Consider the following 20474-nt stretch of genomic DNA (forward strand, 5'->3'; position numbering starts at 1 on the left):
AACTTTCCTGCTATGTGAATTGTGATCTGTATCTATAAATCAGAGAGCTACAGCAGATATATATATATCTCTCTCTTAAATATTCTTGAAGTAGAAAAATATGCTAAACTATAAATACATACGTTATATACACATGCTTATATAGAAATATATGTTTATTTAAGAAACTGTACATTTCTTTTTGAATCGTAATTAGGTTTATGCTTCAGTCTGTGTATGTTAACAAGTAGAGCACATGCAATCCCACTGAATGAGGTCTTTCTAGAAAGAGAATTAACTCTTACACTGTCACTAAAACAACTAAGTTCCATCTTCCCTTGTCTTGGAAAACGACTGGTGTCCTTTCTGCGAGACCCAAAATCTTGAAAATCCCTCTCACGGAAGGCTACGTTAGATAGGAGAAATCCAAAATTCAGTTTTCCAGCTCTTGTAGCAAAAGTAAATTTCCAAGCAATAGATCTCATTCCTTGTTGAAGCAATGAACTTCAACAGCACACGCAATATTTATTTTCTGGAAATTGGGTTATAAACACACAGCACCTGGATTAGAGGCTGCAGGCAAAACGGCTTTCTCTATTTCTCTCCTTTTATGATTCAGTAATATTGAGTGAAAGACTCACCCTGTTATTACTATTCTATGTTTAGTGAGTATTTTTACTGGTGGTGAGTGATAATACAGGTTCCAATAAGAGGAATGTGTCCGCTCAAAACGTGAATGTTTGCGACACGGTCTGCTACCACGGGGGCGCTAACTCCTCACTGCTGCCATCTCCTGGAGACTCCAGTCCCCGCAATATTGACCAGATAATTTTAAAACTCAAATTTCCTCCAAATAATTGACCTCATTAATTGAAAAAGCCAACACCACAACATTTGACATTTCAGGTTTGTTTACAGGCGGAAAAAGCTTGGCTTCCCGAAATATGAAAGAAAAGTCATAAAGGACTGATCATAGAACAGAAGGCATTGTCCCTGCTCAGCCTCATAAATAACTGTAATAGCTAATGAAAGAATTCATCGTGATATAAAAACAGCACCCCGCCTTCCCCCTTTCCTTTGGCCGTTCAAATCTGAAATAGGATGGGAGCCCACGAAATCATTTCCAGGTAGCCCTGCCTGGCCTCTGCTTCTCTTTCCAAGTACAGTAGCTGAAACAAGTCACTACGCCAGCCGTGGCAAGGGCAGGGTGCTCTATCCCAGAGGCCACTCGGGTTCCTGGCCATGAGTAGAGTCTGATATTGATGGGTTTGGAGAATGATTCTCATGATGTCAGCTCGCTGGATAGGATTCTGTTGTCAAAAATCATCATCCTCATCATCATCTTCAGTGGTGTTTCCTCTTCCTCCCTCTGTGTAGGTTCAGAGCCCATTTCAGGAGAGGTCTCTGGGTAAAGCATTCCGTGGCCTGCTCCACTAGCCAACTCTGACCATCCCTTCCTCTGTTTGGCCTCTCTTAACTCAGTGACGACACAGGAGGCGTCCTGGGAGGCCCAGCCCATACTCACCAACCCACCTTGTGAAGCCTTGGCCGTTACTGAAGGCAGGTCCTCCACCCAAGGTCATTACTGAGTAGAAATTCCACCATAGGAGGGAGCACAAGAGAGAGCTTGCCCTGGAAACAAACAGAAATAAATGCTTCCTGATCAATCAAGTCATAATGCTCAATGTTCAGAACCTCACTCCATATCCCCACACAGTCTAGTCTCACACTCTTTCTAAACACACACACACACACACACACACACTTACTCGTCCCTCCTCTGCCTTGAAGCCAAATGCCCAAGTCCTTGAGTGCCACACAGAGGAGGTTTGTAACAGGAAACTGAAATTTTGGAAGAAGGGAGAAACCTGGAAATATAAAATATTTATCAAAGTTTAATTGCCAGATGAGTAGGAGCAGAGACTGGGAGAAAGAGCGGGTAGATGTCTTTTTGTGTCTTCCTTCTAACTAGCGTTCAGTCAACCTCTTTAGAGGGGTCACTCTGCCTGGTTCCTAAGCCGGACACTGTGGGTAATTTAGACATTGTCCCTGCCTTCCAGCTACTTGTCATCCAGTGAAGGCTTGCAAATGCCGGATTCTTTCTTCCATCACTTCTCCCAACAAACATTTACTGACTGATATTCTTACTTACCAAACGTGAACTAATGTGAGGGCCTGAATCTTGAGGCAATTTTGTCTCTAGAAAGAAATATATAGATGTGAGAAGACACGGGAAAGAAGGATTTACGGAACAAAAGTGCTAAGTTGAGAGAAGCCAGAATCCAAAATGGCCTGTGGTTACAGAGCTGGGTGACTCGGAGCTGGAGGTGCCTGTATTGAAATAGAGACGTGAGCAGAGCCGTCTGATGAGGAAGGTGGTTTTCACTCAGAAACACAGTGATTGAAAGTGACAGGAAGACCTAAGTGTAACTCATCAGCGACCTTCAGACATGAGGGACTGGGTTTGGGGCAAGAGTGAAGGGTCAGACTAGAGATGGGATCTGGGAACAATCTGGGTGACGGTGAATAAAGCAGTGGGAGGTGAGGAGATAAGAAAAGATCTCCACCACTTAATCAGGAGGAAAAGGTCGTTTCCTCCAAACACTCTGTCTGTGGAGAATACTCCACAGCAAGCGTGTCATGAGGCAACGCAGGAGGCCAGACCCTTCCTTCTGAGTCCTGGGGAGCCATGAGCCGGAGGAGGGGAGACGGGTTCTGGCAAAAACTGGGGCATCTGTCAAGGGTTAACTCAGCTCATGTGGGTCCAGGCATTCGCCCCTGAATGCCTCAGAATCCTAGAGTGGTTTCACTTTTTTTTTTTTTTTAATATGCTTTTTGGTGAGGAAGATTGGCCCTGAGCTAACATCTGTTGCCAATATTCCTCTTTTTTTCTCCCCAAAGCCCCAGTACATAGTTGTATATTCTAGTTGTAGGTCATTCTAGTTCTTCCAAGTGGGACGCCCCAGCAGCATGGCTTGATGAGCCATATGTAGGTCCGCCCCGGGATGCGAACCCACAAGCCCCGGGCCCCAAGCAAAGCGCAAGAACTTAACCACTACGCCACCCCGACGGGCAGGCGGGTCGTGCTTTGTCTCCTCCCCCCAGCCCTGACCCGCCTGGCTCCAGCCACGTGTGCAGGCCTCAGCAGCCCCAAGCGCTGAGAGCATTGTGGAGCAGCCTACACGGAGGAAGTGCCCAACCACGCGGGACACACGGGCCGTATGCTGAAATCAGAACAGCCCCTTCCTTTATGTTTACTGTAAATCAGGACTTTAGGGAATGACTTTCATTTTTATGCCTCTGTTTTGCTGCCACCCCACGTGAAAGTTCAATCTGCCTCCTCGAAAACCCAGCCTGCCTTTCCCACGCAGCACCGTTTCTCTCCTTTTCCTTGAGAACCCGTGCTCTTCGCTGGGCTCGTCCCTGTCGCCCCAGGCTGGCCTTTGTGCCTTCGTTACTAGGTCAGGCTTCGGGAGGTCTGTTTCCATCCCACGCCATCAGTGCTGGCTGTGTGCCATGGAAAGCGCAGCCCCGGGGGCGGGACAGCAGGCCTGCGTCTCCGCAGATGTCACCTGCGTTCTCTGTCACAGACGAGCCGCCACTCTGCGGCCCCTCTTGGCCTCCACTCCCCGCCCTTTGCAGTGGCTTTGCTGCAGCAGCTGCGCCTTCTGTTCCGTGCGGTGCCCGCTGCTGGCCCTGCTCCCGGCCGCTCTAAAGCCGGGCGGAGCACAGTCCCTGTCGCCCAGTGGGCATTTGTCTCTCAACCGCCTGATGATGCTTCCTGGACTCAGCTCCTCCTCAGGACAAGTTTCCATTCTCGGTTCAGTGCCCCGGATGAACTCTCTCAATGGCACGAGTTCTATGCCAGGATTAATCCTTTCAGGAAAGACCGTGTTCCTATAAATGCTGATTGTCTCTTTTCAGCAAAATTTATTAAGAGCAACTTGTAGGCAAAACTTAGAAAGCCACAGGTTTATGAGAATGTCTAGATGTCTATTTACAGATCACAAAATAGATATTTTGCTCTCCAGCTTAATCAGGGGAGGCAACAGCACGACAGAAAGAGGCCCAAATTAGGAATTCTAACCCCAGTTCTGCACCTACTGGGCTCTGGACTTTGCCCCGGGGCCTCTCAGTGCCTCTGCTTCTTCACCTGAAAATAAGGGAGTTGGCCTAGATTTTTTGCTGAGTTTCCTTTAAGTTCTCCTGTGCTGGAATTTTGCATTGTACTTTCTGTGTGATGCGGTTTAGCAATTAAGAACCCCCGAATTCCTGTTTGCCATTGGTATGGAGGTGTTAGTAATGCAAGCACTGTTTCCCTCAGACCATCTTTCCCGATAATCTTGTATTTTATGGCGATGTCACAACCGGAAGTGCTTTGCTGGAACATTTGCAGACAGCTTCATCCCTTTGTGCAAAGTCACGATGTTCCAGGTGCTCCGGTGGCCTCTTATTTCACTCCGTAAGAATTTTGTTTTTATTTATTAGCCAAAGGTAATGTGCTCAATTCCACTGCTCACTTCTGAGTAAGCGTTTTTTAAATCCGTGCTTCCTCTTTCCCCAGCAAACCGTCTATGCAGATTTTGAAAGGAGACTTTTGAAAAGAGTAAAAAGCAGTCCTGCAAGTGAATCCCAGACCCAGGTAAGGAGGTAAGGAGGTGTCTGCCCAAGTCACAGAGTGACAAGGGGAATGAGTGTGCATTGTCCCAGAACCGTCGCGTGAGGGTGAGAGCCTGCGAGAGAGCAGCAATCAGTGGGGGGGGGGGGGGGGGGGGGGATGGAGGTCGGGCGCATGCTGTGATAAGCGGCAACTTCTAGTCCAAGCATCGCCAAGAGCACTGGCACCTGCTTCCCCTCCAAGCAGTCCTTGTCCTGGTCCCCATGCAGGGCCATCTCCTGGACTAACTCTGATTCTCAGGAGCTTGCTCAGAATTGGCTCAGGCCTCAGTCACTTCTCTCCCGCTATGTCCCACCCACTCCCCAGTGTGGGGCAGCTTCTCCTTTTCAAACCACAGTCTCCTTCATGGACAAGGGAGACACCCACCTGCCCTGTGGGCCTTCTGAAGGCACCTCTTTCCCTAGGGCAAGAAAGAAAATCCACAGGTTTAATTTCTACCTTTTAAAAGTGACTTCTACATATGCAGAATTTTGGGACTAGTTATTCAACATGTGAATGAGATTTGAAAACCTCATCAGCAAAGCACAACAACATACCTCATAGGCCCTGTTGAAGGTCATATTGTACTTCGTGTGTTCCTTTCTCTCTTTCCTCTCATATTCATGCATTCACTCAACAAACATTTACTGAGCCCTTCCTATGTGTCAGACACTGAGGTTTCAAAGGCAGGGAAGAGTTGATTATGGCGGGAGAGACAGGTATATAAATAATTTACCTGCACACCACAAAGTCCTGGCCCATGCCCCTGACACTGCTGGGCAGAAGTTAGGCTACGGGGCCTACAGGCTGGCTCTAGGCACTCCCTGGCTTGCACGGGCTGCAATTCTGAAGGAATTATTTTCCCATTTTACAGAGGAGAAAACTGAGGCCCAAAGTGGTTAATTCAATCAACATGTGTCCTCAAAGTAGAAAGTGGTGAAGTTACGTCTGTCCTTTGGACCACATCTGACACTCTGTCTCTGACTCTCTCGGATGACGATTATTTTAGGCTGGTTACTTTTAAAAACTGCAGATGAGAAGGAGGCTCTGAGAAGTGGAATTTGCTTGCCCTTTGATCAGAGCCATTTGCATTTGTGAAGGAAGTCTCCATCTGTGGGGGTGTTTCCTTCCCTGCACCAGGAGGAAGGGGGGATGGCCTTATCTCTGGAAACTCTTAATGGAGATGGCAAGGACTTAAGTTGTTTACTGTCTGGTAACCTCATGTAACTGACGCTCTCCCCCCCCCCCCCCCCCCACCACCGCAACATCCTCCTTTGTCTTTAGCTAAAGATAATATTTAAGGTGGTGGCTTCTGCCATTTACTTAATCCAGTTTGATTCTTATCTAAAAGTTATAGGACCACCCAATAACCAGACCCCACCTGCACTGATACCATTTTAACAACTCTTTTTACGTATTCTTTCCTTTGTCTTGTAAAGAGGTAACTCACATACCTATGCCTTAAATTTAGCCCTACCCTCAACCCATGTTTGCAGCAGCAGCTCTGACTGCCCATGAGTCCTGTCCCCATGCTATTCCACACTATTCTTTAAATAAAAGAGCACTACTGCCAGACCTTGAGAGTCCAAGAAATCTTTCTTTCAACTCCTCGGCTTACCGACCCCGCATTATTTCTGGCGGCCTGTACGGGGATCCTGCTTCATTGGTTTGTGGCCTCGAGTTCTGGTAAGTGCATTTTTTTTTTCCTTGTGCCTTTCTCTTTTTCAAGGATGTATCTAAATTCACTTCTTCATTGGGAACTTTCTTGGACAGCTGTATGAATCCACATTTGCTGCCCATGGCTACTCTATGGGGCAATCATGGCATTCAGCTTGAAGAGAATCAGTACCTGAAGCCTGAGCATGATGGAGAATGAATTAATCCATCCCTTCCTGACTCTATCTCTAATATATAAATTTTACGTGGGCACAGGTCAACCACTTAACTCATTAGGATGGTCGCCAATCTCCAAGACTCCTGTGGAAGGTTTCTTTTCCTAAGGCTGCATTGGTATCCCTCCCTATGGCTCCTGACCACACTCTGAACCACAGAAAAGTCCCAATCAGGACTCCTGTTCAAGGAAAGTACCAAACTCTAACCTTTGGTTGAGTATGGGAACCCCTTCTTGGGAGAATGGCTCCAGGATGCAATTGGGTAGAATGTCCCCCAGACTGGCAGAAAATTCCTCACCGTTTTTCTCTATCCTTTTCTCTCTGGGACCATTCACCAGGCACCTATTACTGCCAGGCATAATAGGGAAGATATACAAGGGATGCTATATTGGGGGACGCCCCCATCATCCCTTGCCATAGGAACCCCAGTGGGGGGATTTTCGAGGTAATGGCTCCTTTTCTCTCAGGGACCATTCACCAGGCACCTATTACTGCCAGGCATAATAGGGAAGGTATACAAGGGATGCAATGCTGGGGGACGCCCCCATCACCCCTTGCTATAGGAACCCCACAGTAGGAATGACGGGTAGGTTGCTGCCCTAGGTTCAGGGGGGATTTTCAAGGTAATGGACCCGTTTCTTTCATCTCTCTTAGAGTTATAGTGGCCATTTTGGTTTCCTTTTGAGCTTTGCAACCGGGAAACAAAGAAATCTTTAAAGAGTAAACAGCTCCACACCTGGGAGCCCCCCCCCCACTCTGGTTTCCAGGCCTGATCACCCCGGTGACCCCAAGTGGGGTGCCCTCTCTTGACGGTTGACTCATTGAGTATTTTAGTCACCTACTGAGTCACTTATGAGGGTAGGAGACCTGTGATTCATTCTGTGAACTGTCCTGCTGGGGTTGTGTGCCCCAGCACGGGAACTGTTGTGTGACTCTTATTTTGATAACCCTCTGGAAGAGGCCATGAGGGTGAGGTCTGATCTCTTCTTTTCCTTTCTTTGCCTTGTTCATCACCTCCTCTGCTGTCACCGAGTCAGGTTACGTTCAGGCTGGACCTGAGCAGAACCTGGACCTTCTGTAAAATTGAAAACCTTTTGCCAGGGACTTAACTCTCAACCCTGGCACTGGGAGCCCCAGCCTCCAGCCAGTTCCAGGCCCTTGCCTCCTACTTTCCTGCCTCACCTTGTGCTGGCTCAGAGACTAAGTGCCCTGGTTCAGCAGGACTTGATTAAATCTTATAACTATATCGATGCCTGCAATCAGGCTGTGTACCCTTTCTCTGGCCGCGGTCAGTCAGACACCAGCTTTACTGCCATGGGGAACGCCCCCAAGCATCCCCGGAGACTAACCGGTTGGTGCATTCTAACCAATTGGAAACACTTGCAATTGAACACATTATGCCCCAGAAACTCCAGCTTGGAGAAAACTTGAGGGGTTTCTCTGTGCCTTTGTGATGTCGTTGGACAGGTAGGTCAATCTATAAGGTCATTTAAGTTACAACCCGGTTTCTGAGAAATCAAGAGCAACTGTCCTTGGAAAATCCTTGTAAGGCTAGGAAAGCAGCTCTAGAGGCATCAGGTTCCACCCATTTCCCTTATCTCAAAGAGCTTGCAAATCCTCTGGAGGACTACTTAGCCCATCACTAATTCCTAAGACTGAAGAAAAAAAAAAGGAAAAAGAAAAAAATGGTCACAAGCGTGCCCTTGCAAAAAATCTAGCATCTTGAGTGTCTTTTCCATAAGTATTAGTAAAAAGGCTCAAAACAAAATTTGGATTCATAGCTGGTGAGCTTTGTATTACTGTACTTGATTCATGACAGTAATTTTTAAAACAATAGCTGTGGAGACTCTGTGTATGTGTGTCTATATATGTGTTACACGTGTGTGATATTTTACCTCCAGATGGTATGGCCAAAATTAAGAGCTCTGTTTAATTGGCTTCAAGTAAGCGCTTATATAAATTCTAAATGTAGTAGAAATTAATCCAGTGTCTTTTAAGTTAACGTGATGTGAATTAATCTTTGGTAAATGAAAACTTGTTTAAGTTTGTTTGTTTGATTGAAATAGTCTTGTCAGAGTTGTCGGTATTTGGATATGATGCAGGCATGGAGCCTGGGTTAACTAGTCAAATAATCTCATGTTGTCTGTTAGAAGTCCGTCAGCAAAATAACAGCTTTAAATGATGACCAGTTTTGTCTAATGTTTCATGAGGTTTTCGTGGCTAACCTGAACATAATTGTTGGAAACAAATGGTTTAAATAGATAAAAGTGGGTAGAATAACTGTTTTATGGTCTGTATACTTGGAAAAAAAAAACCCAGCTTCCAATTTCTTTTTGATAACAATCTTGAGTTTTGCCAAGTTAAGTTAAATGATAAAATCTGAGTATCTGGGTCATTTCTGGATAGGATGGAACACTGAAACATTGCTAAATGTATCCAAGTAATCTACTTTTGGCTTCTTATTGCAGAGGGGCTAAAAGTCTTTGGGTCTGTTACTGTAAGCTGGCGTGTTTCTAGAAATTATGAAAAGTGTTTAGAATGCTGATATAAAAGACAATTCATAATTGCTTACCTTTTTAGTGTTTACTAGGGTCTGTTAAGGGTTAAAAGTTCTAATTAACCTATATAATTAAAGCTACTGTAAATTAATAAGGAAAACAGCTCTGTATTCAAGGAAAGTTAAAATGTATGTTTCAGTAAAGAGGGTATAAAGAATGGAAATATTTTGTTTGTTCGGTTAAGAAAGATAAATTTGTCCTAATGTACTAGAGAGTAAGAAAGCAAGCATGGGACAAATTCTGAAAGTAAAAAGAAAGTTGTGGAAGGTTTGTGAAGGAGAAATTCAGAAAGGAGTTTTATGCCTGGTCAAGTTGGCTAAGATTAAAGTAAATCCAACTAAGTAAATGAATTTTAATGTTAAAAATAAGCTGGTGCAGAAATTAAAATTTGGTTTTCTCTCAAAGGATGATTACCTTGAGCTTTTCAGCCTGGTCTAAGTCTGTCTAAAAGACACATCTGTTTTGTTAAAATAATGACTGAGGTCACTTAAGATTTTTGACTGTTTCTGTTGTCACTTTGAATAGATACCTGAGCATTGTTTCACAGTGAGTGTTGTTTCCTATTTGAACAAGTGTTTTAAAATCTTTTGATGTTTTTGACAAGGTTCTCCCTCTTAAATTACATGGGAAGCATTGTCAAATAAGCGATGATAAACTTTCTTAGGTGGTATTATATGGGTAAACGCTATTGATATAGATGTCTTAAAATTATATAACATTCCTAAAATTTTGATCTCTCCTGGTTATCGGTCATAATTCCAGTTATTATCTTGAAGTGTTGTATGTCACAGAAGTAGCCAAGTTTCTTTGTCAGTTGCCCTTTTGAGTCTTTTGTCCATTTACAGATAGTTGCTGTTTTGCTGTGATGCTTTTTGCTTTTGCAAATATGTTTCATCTTCAGAGAAATTCCCGGAAAGGATTCTGACACAGGATTCTAGAATACAGGTTTCTGATAAACTTTCAGATTGCAAAACTGAACTGGGTAAGATATTACAGAATTCTAACAGAGAAACTGAGCTCATAGATCTGCTAACAGAAGATTAAACTCAATAATCGATTATACAGGACTGTGTGAACTGATGAGGATAGTTATAATTTTTTATGACTTTGAAATATTATTTTTGATGTATTTTGTTTTCTCATATTTGAGGAAATCTTCTTCTCTTTTCTCTTATGCTAACTGACTTACAATTTAGTGAAATTATACCTTTCTGAGCAAAACTGAAACATTTATCTTTTTCTCCTTACCTGATCCCTCCAGAGTTTGGAAACTCTTTGTGAGTGAGCATGGTTATTTTGTGGCAATATAGTTATTTGCATAAGTTCAATAAGAATCTGTTCTCCTTATAACAAGACACATTGGTTATCTTACTAAAGCTTTGAATGTCATATTTGAGAAACATACAGACTCGGATATGACAATGCTGCCTTTGAGGAATAAGGTTGACTTTCTGGGAATAAAGCCACTTGGAAATATGGGCCTGGTACCTTGTTTACAGAGATTCTGGCAATCTTACCCAGTAAGTAAGGAAGCTTGCTTATCTGGCAGGTGCAAGGAACCTCAGAATCATTTGGGGGACCTTGAGAAGAGAGGAGTCCACCCAAATCTGTAGGTACTGCAGGCAAAATCTGATGGCAAGTCCTTGGCTTGGCTTTTCTGACCTCAAGAGGCCTTTACAGTTCAATCTGATGTTCCTCATTAAAAAAATTCCAGTAAAGCATATTTTAAGAAGCCTGTATAATCAGTTGCTATTCTTGCTGCACTTATGTAAATAATTGGACCAAGTTTTATTAAAACTACACTTATTTTGCAACCAGTTAATCTTAATTTGGCTATCTTTTAAAAATGAGGGTCATTTTAGAGAGAAAAATTATGTTTTAATACAAGCTATAGTACACATTCATGGATATTAGATTCTAGCTCTTTTCTTCTACAAGAATCATCTATTACTAATCATAATGTCTCCTTGTGGCCATCCATCTCTGATACCAGGGAGTTCCCTGGCCACAATCAAACCTTTTCCTTCAACACTACTGCCCAAATACTAACTAGATTTGCCTTGTCACAGGTGGATCATAAACAATGAGTTCCTAAGGTAAAGTCTCATATCATCACCTTAAGAAATACTGATTGGTTCGGGACTGACAGGGATAGACGGCCCAGCATACGTTGGTTAGCCCCTAATGGCACTCAGTGACTATGTGGCTCCAACTTATAGCCTTGGCTGCCACCTGGATGGATTGGACGATGCACCCTAGGCTTCATCTGGATGCAAGGTAGAACTACATTTACTATTTCTCCTCCTGCTAGCCTACCCAACCTACAATAGTGCTGGACCTGCTCTGTCTTCCACTGGTGTGACCACATTGCCTTAATTTTCCTTCCCCAATTAGGAATCGAAAGTGTCATCTGGCACATGGAAGCTCTAAACAAATTTAGTATGAAGGCATTAAATGATACACAACATAGCCTTTCGCTGCTCGATTTAGAAGTATCCCAAATGCATAAGGCAGTCCTCCAAAACCGAATGGCACTGGATGTCTTGACAGCAGCACAGGGGGGCACTTGTGCCATTATAAAAACTGAATGTTGTGTTTATATTCCTGACTACCATCATCAAAATATCTCTGACTTCCTATCTGATATGAGCCACCAACTTAAATCCACGTCTGACCCTACCCTATCTCTAAATGATTGGTTGAACTCTTGGTCAGGTCCAGGTTTCTGGACTACTATCAAAACCTTATTCATTGGGTTAATCATATTGCTTGTATTTCTTATTATAATTTGTTGTCTATTTCGTTGTTTGTCTTCTGCATGTCAACAAAGTTTCACCTCCTGGACCACCTCTCATCAAATGATTCTCTCGTCTCCAGAGTATCTGTATACCTTGTCAGCCTTGGACTCCACAGGTGCAACCTTCCGGTCCACTGAACTTCCTGCCTGTACCTATGGCCACATTTAGGGACAGCTCTACAACCTTGTACAGCCAGAAGTAGTTACAGAAGACTGACCACCGTCTGTATCCCCAAAAGATTTCGGGGCCAAATGAGTTCCGGGGGGGTTTATGATGAGGATTATTTTAGGCTGGTTACTTTTAAAAACTGCAGATGAGAAGGAGGCTCTGAGAAGTGGAATTTGCTTGCCCTTTGATGAGAGACATTTGCATTTGTGAAGGAAGTCTCCACCTGTGGGGGGGTGTCTCCTTCCCTGCACCAGGAGGAAGGGGGGATGGCCTTATCTCTGGAAACTCTTAATGGAGACGGCAAGGACTTAAGTCTTGTTTATTGTGCTTGTCTGGTAACCTCATGTAGCTGACTCCCCCCACCACCAACATCCTCCTTTGTCTTTAGCTGAAGATACTATTTAAGGTGGTGGCTTCTGCCATTTACTTAATCTGGCCTAATTCTTATCTAAAGTTATAGGACCACCCAATAACCAGTCTCTACCGGCACTGATACCATTTTAACAACTCTTTTTACATATTCTTTCCTTTGTCTTGTAAAGTGATAACTCGCATACCTATGCCTTAAATTTAGCTCTACCCTCAACCCACATTTGCAGCAGCAGCTCCTCCTGCCCGTGGGTCCTGTCCCCATGCTATTCCACACTATTCTCTAAATAAAATAGCAGTACTGCCAGACCTTGAGAGTCCAAGAAATGTTTCTTTCGACTCCCTGGCTCACTGACCCCGCATCATTTCCATGGCAGGGAGTTTGCCATGACCCAGGTTCCTTTGTGACATGCTGCCAAAGACCTCAAGGCAGCTGAATCCCCTTTGCCTTCCCATGGGTCAAAGCAGAGAAAGGAGAGGAACCCCGTGTGTCTGGGCTGGAGCTCAGGGACCCGCGGCTCCTGCACCAAGCACAGGAAACACCACTTGGGCAATGGGTTCCTCAGAAAATCTGCCCAATTCTTACATCATTCAAAAAGCAAAGGAAAGGAAACCAAGAACCACCCCCCCCCCCAAAAAAAAACTCTTGTAATAAAGTGACCCAATCGCTCATTCCATGAACATCATTTATTGAACACAGGCTTTGAGACTAGAGAGACTAGTAAATTTGGCCACCATCAGATAGAAGATGATGTGGATCACCTGTGAGGATCCCAACAGAGCCCAGCCAGGCCACACTCCAGTGTTCTGCACCCAAGGGTGAGAGCCTGGTCCACTCACTGAGCCCAAGGTGTCTCTCCAGGGTGCTGTTTGGGACTGAAGTCCTCTGACAGCACTGCTTGATCCCCCATCTCTCTCCAAGGCTTGGTCCCAGCATTCCCAGCAGATGAAGGAACAGACCCCCGAACTCAGTGCTGTGGCCACCACCAATCTGAGGCAGAACTCAGAGGACATGTTTGGAAGGGAGGCCTCTGCAGGTACCGGCCATCCAAACACGCTGTCATCACCCCACCCAATGCGAACCAGGGATGTCATCTCAGAGGCGATATCTCGGAGAGTGTCTAGAAGATGGGCAGGAGAGGGAACGGGATGCGTGCTCCCGGAGGCCTAGGTCACCCCTCCCCCATTCGATGAGCTGAAAAGATGAAGGTGATGGTCAGTCAGACCTTGGAAGGGGAAGCAAGACCACCGGGGTCGGAGAACTGCACCTGGAGCCGCGACTCTGCCCACGATGGGGGACTGCAGTGTTCCGCATTCATGGAGTTGAAGCAACACCTGTTCTCTTCCATGATCCAAACACAGGCGTTATTGTACACTCGGTCTTCAACAGATATTTGTGGGTAGAAGAGCAGATGAGCATTTTTCACAGATTAAAGACATTGGCAAATTAACAAGGCAGCATTTATTTTAAGCACTCGGGGATCCCAGAGGTAAGAGTGATGATTTACAACCTAGTTCAGGAAGGCTTCCTAGAAGAGGGGTGGCATTTAAACGAGGTCTTGAAGGAGGAATAGGAGTTCACCAGATAAACAACATCAGGAAAGGCATTCCAGGTAACAGGAACAGCATGTGCAGAGGCAGGAACTGGGGAAAGAGCTAATTTATAGATTGGTGAGAAGTTAGGTATAAAGAGGATGTAAGATATGGGATGGGGATGGGCAGAAGGAGATATTGAAGAAGTTAAGTTTTCAGTGAGAAATTTGGACTTTTTCCTATAAAAGTTAGAAATCAACCAAGGCTTTTAAGGAAAGAGGGCACAATTAGAATTTATTTTTAGGAAAATTGTTCTGGTAATAATGTAAAGGATGAACCTAAGAGCAGAGATTCTGGTAGCAATGAGTCAAGTTAAAGGGCTGCTGTCCCAGTAGGAGGTGGTCTGGGAATGACACGGCATAATAAGTTGGGGTTAATTTTGGAAACAAATCTGAGATATAGTTTACACAATTTGGAATAAGTTGGATAGGAAGGTGAAAGATGAAAAAGATTAAGAACATTTTTAGGGAGAAGAAAATGAGTTCCATTTTTAACCTATTAGACTTGAAATACCTAAGGATGTCCCTTAGGATGAAGAAATACAGAAACGTGACTGCAGCTCAATTTAGAAATAAAGCTTGAGATACTGATTTTGGAGTTGTCAGTATATGGTGGTGGTTGTAACCATCTGATGTGGATCAGATCACTGAGAAGAAGTATCTAAAATACGAGAAAAGGACAAATTCCTGGGTAATAAATTAGAAGGAGGGGGTCAACAAAGAAATGACAGTTCTAGAATTAAGGAGGAAAATCAAGAAAAAGGGAGCAGATCAAAGATGTGGAAATGTTTTGGACAGAAAAATAGCAATAGCGAGGGGGACAACTGTGCAAACCCTGATTGGGGACAGCAGGACCTGAGGGCGAGGTCTTCAAGGCAAGGGGAAGGAGGCAACCCCAGGGTGCAGACACACACACATACACACACACACACACACACAGGGTCAAGCCACACAGGAAGGCCTCACTGGACACTGAGGTGATGGGCTTCCATCCCACTTGGGCCAGCTTATCACAGCCATGGGTTGTGGCCCTCATGACTCACAACCAAAGATGTAATAGTCAAAGCACTGAGAACACAGCTCAGGCCCCAGCCAGAGTTGAGGACGAGGAGGCAGTGGATAATCTTCATTTATCCACTCTGGAAGGCCAGCTTTTAAACTCTTTCTCTGAACACTCCAGCTGGCAGGATCTTTCCCCTGAAATCCCACAGTATTGATTGTCGTGATTCTCATTTGACTCTTGTCACTTGCTGATCACTCTCTGTTACTATTAATGCTTTATGCACGACTCCAACACTCCAACTAGAAGAGAAGCCTCTCCCACACAATATCTGGCATATGCACATGTGTAAACTCAGAGATGTGTTTTAATGAATGATTTTCCCGGAAGCCTCTAGGAGTTTTCAGATGGAAGAGGAGGCCTGGCAGTCTTTGAGAATCAGATAACTCGCTTCTAGCATATTTGTGAAGCTTAGACAACACAGCCTAGACTCTCTGATTTCCCAGTGGGGTTTTAGGCTGAGAGTGACAAAACCCCAGAGCCAGGCAAGCAATTCCAAGGACGTCCTGTGCTTGGGAAATTAGAATATAGTATTTGCCTGATTCTAGGGGCGTGATTGACTCAGCCATTCTTCATGTAATACAACGTAATCAGTACTTGAATGTCCTGAGTTTGTTAGCAAAATTGGGAGACTGCATCACTTTTTAGGTTGAGGCCAAGTGAAAGAAGTCACAGACAGGAAGGGGAGGGAGAGGAGAGGCTGTGAAGGAAACCCTCCTCACACCGCCACACACATAGCCCTTTACAAGAATGGACTGAACTGTGCTTAGCATCTTGGCCTGAATTCTTGGACTTATTTTGTGCAAGGGCTATTGCTGGATGTTCTGCAAACAGGAGGAAGCCTCAGGGCCGCCACAATTCTGCTGCTTCAGTAACAGCAAACAATGTGGGAGGACAAGTCTTGCCCAGCTAAAGCAATTCCTTGTTTAGCTGTATCCATTAAAACAGATATGCATTTGGGCTCCTTTCAGATAACTCAGTGTGGCCAGCTTCTGTTTCATCTTAGCTCTGGAAAATTTTTAGACATTCAATTAAATACAGGTAATTCAATTTAGACAGAGAGAGTAAGGCCAATGGGACGCCTCAATGTTTCCTTTATTATAGACAAAGCCATCCCTGGAGAATGTGGCTTATGCCTATGGAAGGGTGGGCTTCCTTGTGCCTGACCCCAGAATGAGGGAGCTGTGCCCACCCTGTGCAGGGAGGGCTGGCCTGCAGCCCGGAGGAGCCCTGTGGAATGTGCTCTCCCACCCAGGGGCCAGCCAGCGGGGGGAGGAGGGGAGAGGGCCAGGCCACTCCTTCCTGCATCACCCACCAGGACTGGAGTGTGTGTCGAGGCTTACACGAAGGCACTTCCTCCACAAAGAATGAAACGTGGCGAGTGAGAAAGACCCTCACCCCACGTACAATATGCAGGCTTCATAAGTAAAACCAGAGTTTCACTACAAATGTGCAGCTTAACTTCTGTGTCGACCAGCCCCTTTTGCTTTGTGGTAAAAGATAGATGGAGGGGCAGGTTCTAAAACACCAAATGACTATGACTGCAGGGGCCACACTGAATGAATGGGTTTCTCTTAAGAGACATTCATCTTTTACTCATATGCCCTCCAAAAAACTATCGGAATCCTGCTCCCTAAAGAAAAAGATAGGATTTGAGCTGTGATAAGCGTCTTAGAAACTCCAGTGTGGAATGGATGGTGAGCGGCACCTCGACCTAGTGAGAGATGGAGGGGTTTGCTGGACCAGAAGAGCTGAGTTCTGGTGTGTGTGTGTGTGCACACGTGTGCGTGAGTGTGTGAGCGTGTGTGTGCATCCTCCAGGTGGGGGATCCTGGAGCCAGAGGTTCTCAAACCTGAGTGCACTTATGAATCACCTGGAGAGTTAAAGATGCAAATTCCTGAGCCCCGCCCTGGAGATCCGGATAGAGCTCAGCAACGCGAGTTTTAACCAAATGCTCCCCATGTGATTCTGATGTGGACAATCTGTTGGCCGTAATTTTAGAAAAACTGCAATTGGTTTCTCATGGGTTAATTTAGAATAATATCTTCTCTGTGTCCCTCCCAGGGGTGGGCCTCAGTGGGGATGAAAAGGGACAATCTACATATAATCACGTGGTAAATTGAAGCAGCCGCACCACCGCAGGAGCTTCTGTGAGCAAACCTGTTCCTCCCCGTAAAGCCTTTTGTATCCCCCACTAAAATGGCCCAGCTGCTTCACTAGGTGTATAGAGTGTTTGGGTAGAGAGTCCTTTGTGATTTTTATGTCACGCTCTGCGTTCTCATTTTCACCATCTTCTTTATGTGGGTTTTTCCCCCCAGAATCAATTCTTCCTTGAATTTGGGGTTTCATATGGTATTTGTGTGACACATCTCAATCCGGTTGCATTTCCCTGGCAACAGATTCTCCTTGCGCCCCTGTTCTGTCAATCTCACTCTGAAAATCATTCCTCGCAGACACAGAGCTGTCAGTAACAGGTGTGCGATGGATTTGGGACATCACAGGCACACAAAGTCCCCTGCTGGGGCTTGGCCCAGGCCCTAGGGCTTCTCTCGGCTTTGGTGGGAGGTGCTGTACCCCTGGCCTCACCACCCTACGCTCACTGCCCTGTGACTGTCTCTGACCCTTGGTGGACACCCTCCATTACCGGTCTCTCAACATGGGACAAGGGGCTGCACCTACAGGTTGGCCTTCTCAGAGGCTCTTCCCCCAGGCGCTGGCTGGGGAGTGTAGTTTATACCAGACCGCATTTCTGTCCTTTCCAGCTCTCCAGCACACGATGCACACACCATCTGTGTTTTACTGAATTCCCATCCTTTCCTCTTGTTCTAACTCGAATCCACTGTACTGTCAGCTCCCACACGTCAGCCAGCGAACAGCCTGAAATGAATGTTGGCTGAGTGGACAGATCCATGAACACATAAGCGATACTGATACAAGGAGAGGGCCATTGATGTGATAACTAATTCCTGGAGCGTGTGGGGTCCTGGTGGGGATGGAGACCCTGTAAAACTCCCCCAAGCGAGCCCTCCACCCTAATACAAAGTGTAAATGGCGCTGGGGGCTGCTTACGTTAGAGCTTTAGAAGACTGTGTGATACTACTTTGCTGTAAGTTGCTGTCATTTTCCTATTTTAAAATATATACTCACAGACTCTTCTTTCATTTAATAACACTCCTTTTTTTACGGTATGCTTTTTTGGCAGGGGTGAGGGGTGGCAAGGAAGAGTGGCCCTGAGCGAATATCTGTTGCCAATCTTCCTCTTTTTTTCCTCTCTCTAAAGCCCCAGTACATAGTTGTATATCCTCGTTGTAAGTCCTTCTAGTTCCTCTATGTGGGATGCTAGCACAGCATGGCTTGATAAGTGGTGTGTAGGTCCACGCCCAGGATCTGAACCAGTGAACCCTGGGTCACCCAAGCGGAGTGCATGAACCCAACCACCTTGCCACTGGGCCAGCCCCTAATAACACTCTTTTCTGCTACTTTATGGCTTGGATGCTTGCAAGCTAGTTAGTTGGAGCCAACATAGAGAGGCCTGGTGCTTTCATTTTCCTGGGTTTTAGAGGGAGTTTGAGCCAAAAGAATTTTGACATCTTCATAAATTAATGGGATACCTGTGGCTTGGTCATCTTGGAACGAAAGTGTGGAATGTGGCCAAATCGCTTATGCAGTGTGGCTATGCATTCATGCCCTCCTCACGTGTCTTTTGAGGACTGACTGTATGCAGGGGTCTAACAGAGTGAGGATGGTTGGTCCATGAGTGGACGAGACGTCCTTGTCTTTATGAGATTATTGTCTCAAAAGAAAGGCAGACAAAATTCCAAAAGTCCCATGCACCCCTATGTTCATCGCAGCATTATTCACAATAGTCAAGTCATGGAACCAACCTAAGTGCCCAGCAACTGATGATTGGATAAAGAAGATATGGTATATATATACAATGGAATACTACTCAGCCATTAAAAAGGACAAAGTCGTCCCATTCACAACAACATGGATAGACCTTGAGGGTATTATGTTGAGTGAAATAAGCCAGACAGAGAAAGACAAACTCTGTATGACTCCACTCACAGGTGGTAGTTAACATATAGACAAAGAGAACTGATCGGTGGTTACCAGGGGAATGGGGGGGTGGGGGGAGGGCACTAGGGGTGAAGTGGTGTACCTACAAGATGACTAATAATGATGTACAACTGTAATTTCACAAGGTTGTTAAATATCATAATCTTAATAATAAAAAAAAAGGCAGACAAGTCCATAGGGAAATGCAATAGCCTGTAACATAAGGCTCCATTTTGTTGTATTTATTCTGGGAAAAAATGTTCTGCTCACATTGTTGTGAGATTGGAGAATGATTTTGAAAATTCCATTTATACTAGACACCTACTAGAACACTTCCACGGGAGGAGATGTGTTCCTGAGTCATGGAGAACAGGAAGTGGCAGACGGAGCTGATAACAAGAGCTGGAATATTCTGTGGGTGCAGGGTCCATCTCCCATTGCTGCGTGTGAGAGAGCTGTGAAGTGGGAAGAGGTTGGCTTCATATGGGCTGGACCTCAGGGGCTAAAGGAGACTCAAAACTTCAAAAAGCAAGATTTCATATAAAACTTTGATTGGAAGAGGATGCTGAGGCAGCATGTTCTTTAATTCCTAGCTTGTCAAAGTTGGCAAAACCTGGGAGTTAGAAGTGCAGAATCTCAAGTCCCATCCCAGATCTATCGGATTAGAATATGCATTTTAACAAGATCTCCAGGTGATTCATGTGCATATACTCTAGCTCTGGAAAGAAGATACAGCCCAGGGTGGAGCTGGAAAGAAGATACAGCCCAGGGTGGGGACAAGGGTTGGAGGAGAAGGAACATGAAGGAGAGGCTGTAGACGGGCTGCTATCAAGGACCGCCTGGAAAGTGAGGAAACCTTGTGTTAAGTTAACTTCTTCAGTGCTTTTTCTGGGATCCATACAGTCTGGAATCATCTGTCTTAATAACTCTAATAATAGCCAACACTTAATGGTGCCAGACGCACTTGCAAGCACTTTACCTGTATCAACTCATTTAATGCTCAGGACGACCCACAGGCGGTGACTAATATTCTCTCCATTCCACAGATAAGAAAACTGAGGCGCTGAGGTGAAGTGACGCCCTCCAAGCCCAAACAGCCAGCAAGTCCCAGAACCAGGATTCAAAGCCAGGCATGCCGTCCCCGTCTGTCGTCTTTACCACGTGTTCTCATGCCTCACCAGCTCTTAAGCTGTTTGTATTCACTTTTTGTTCTTTCTGTTTTCTTTGCAGTGTTCTGTTTTGTTCATTTGTTTAATATTACCATCCTAACTACTGTTCCAAGGAGAAATAACGGGAAGGGAGAGGTATGCCCTGGGCCATTCCCTCTTCCGGCCTCTTGCCC

At 45.2% G+C, this 20474-nt stretch overlaps 2 long non-coding RNA genes across 2 annotated transcripts; both read left to right on the top strand.

Annotated features, from left to right (window-relative positions):
• The first annotated feature begins 3586 nt into the window (after positions 1-3586).
• Positions 3587-5873, top strand: LOC139076411 (uncharacterized). Its single transcript, XR_011528002.1, has 3 exons — positions 3587-4441; positions 4544-4621; positions 5511-5873. It is a non-coding gene; the product is annotated as an uncharacterized lncRNA (long non-coding RNA).
• Positions 5874-5880: 7 nt separating this feature from the next.
• LOC139076410 (uncharacterized) lies at positions 5881-12731 on the top strand. Its single transcript, XR_011528001.1, has 2 exons — positions 5881-7995; positions 11156-12731. It is a non-coding gene; the product is annotated as an uncharacterized lncRNA (long non-coding RNA).
• Positions 12732-20474: the final 7743 nt, after the last annotated feature.

The sequence above is a fragment of the Equus przewalskii genome, chromosome 16 (assembly GCF_037783145.1).
Source record: "Equus przewalskii isolate Varuska chromosome 16, EquPr2, whole genome shotgun sequence".
Classification (NCBI taxonomy): Eukaryota; Metazoa; Chordata; class Mammalia; order Perissodactyla; family Equidae; genus Equus; species Equus przewalskii.